Source organism: Pyxicephalus adspersus, chromosome 4 (genome assembly GCF_032062135.1).
Source record: "Pyxicephalus adspersus chromosome 4, UCB_Pads_2.0, whole genome shotgun sequence".
NCBI lineage: Eukaryota > Metazoa > Chordata > Amphibia > Anura > Pyxicephalidae > Pyxicephalus > Pyxicephalus adspersus.
This window is the reverse complement of record NC_092861.1, coordinates 41,301,690-41,303,751: the sequence shown is the minus strand read 5'-3', so window position 1 is coordinate 41,303,751 and position 2,062 is coordinate 41,301,690.

Genomic DNA, 2,062 nt, shown 5'->3' with positions numbered 1-2,062 from the left:
ACAAGTACTCTGGCCAAAAAAGAGCCAAATAGCTGGTCTGGCAGTGCTGTCTGATAAAGTTGGTGGGAGACATAGCCAGGAAATAGAGATTTAAGACAAACTAAATTATGTTTGAAAAAAATTGATAGCAGAGCTTTATGGTAGATGAGTTTCCCACCTTAAAACCTTTTGCCTGTCTCCTTTCAATTTTTTAGAAATTGTACACTGCTTTCTGCACACTTGAAGTTTAATGTCCAGATGCAAAAAGTAGAGCTGGGTACCAGGATGGAGATTGGGAGATAAGCAAGAACAACCCAATCTGCAAGAATGCAGAAAAAGAAATATACGCAAATCAACTGTTATTGCTTGTTAGGATCCACTAGGAAGAATCTCTAGGACACTTATACACACACTAGACTTTTGTCCAAAATGAACCTAAATGATCGTGGTAAACTGTGTATGGGCCATATACATTTTCTATCTGCTATCTGCAGGGTAAAAAAATGCAAAACAGTTTCATATAGTTCACTGTTCAGCTATTCTTAACCAGGGTTCTGTGAAAATCTTAGGTTCCTCCAAAGGATTCTAGGGGTTCTTTGAGCTGTGGAAGATTCACCCCTCATTTGATAGTTTCTTATAGGTCTCGAGCCAATGCAACTTGGCAAAGCCAACAGCATGCCCCCAGAGTCCTTAGGGTGGCATTCAGATCACTATTGTATAGGGAACATTCTTCCAACTTGGCACTAATTTTATGGCCATTTATTCTGCTGACGCTCATTTAATTGAAAGGGGTTTCTCAAGACCTGGGGCAAAAAATATTGAGAGACACTGATATACACAAATGTTGCAAACATTGCGTCAGTGTTTTCTACAATTTTTTGCCAGGGAATGAACAGGCAGAAAAGAAACAGAACAGCAAATCCACATTTTCAAACATAACAGCAACAGTAAAAGGTTATATAGGTTATGTAAATAGGGTGAAAGGGTGCCTTTAAGGTGGCATTTATTGGCAACACAGTAAACCAATGCATGTGATGTGCTTGCTGAGCATTGTAGTAACATTAGATGGTATGTACGAAGGGGTGCTGTGAAGTTTCTGGCTTTGACCCGAAAGAAGAGAGCCAGAGTTATGAAATAACACTCTTATTTACCATATTCCTCCCTGAGATTGATGCATTTGGTACAGCAAAGTTAGAGCTTTTCTAGACCGTTCAAATAAAAGTCCTTTGGTTGGGCCACAAACCATTTCTTTGATGTCAGAAATGTTCCTAAAACATCTCCCCTTCAGGTGTTTCTTCAAGTTCGGGAACAGATAATAGTCCAGGTCTGGTGAGTAGGGGGGATGTCGGACCAATTGGAAACCCAGGGTGTTTAATTCGGCAGCCACAACGTTTGACGTGTGCGCAGGTGCATTGTCTTGCAAAAAAAGGATCCCTTTGGTCAACTTTCCACTGCATTTCGTCTTAATTGCCTGCTTCAGCTGGTCCAGGTTAGCATAATACTGTCCGGTGATACCAGAGCCCTGAGGTAGGAAGTCCACCAACAGAATTCCGTCTTTGTCCCAGAAAACAGACGTGATGACTTTTTTGGGCGATTTCTGGGTTCCAAACTTCTTCGGCCGCGGGGACATGCTGTGGCACCAAACCTTGGTTTCAGGATCATAGATGTGGAGCCAGGTTTCATCCTCAGTCTTTAACCTAGCCAAAAAGTCCTGTGCAGCTTCAAAATGGGCCAAAACAGCTTTGGATTCTTCAACTGGTTCCTTCTTCTGATCACTGTTCAAACAATTCAGCACCCACTTCGCTGAAAGCTTGCGCAAGTCTAGGATAGTGGTGATAACAAACCCAACACGCTCTCGTGGGATGTCAAGTATCTGTGCTATCTTTTTTGCGGATATTCGCGGGTCCTCACGCGGGTCCTCTCATGGACAGCATCGCAGGTTGCCGGGTCAGTTGAGGTTGGGGAGCGCCCACTGTGGGCTCATCTTCAACGGTGTAATGCCCAGTCTTGAAACAAGATTTCCAGGTTTTGACAGTGCTGTAGGAAGAACTCTTCTCCCCCAATGTTTGTGACATCTCAGTGT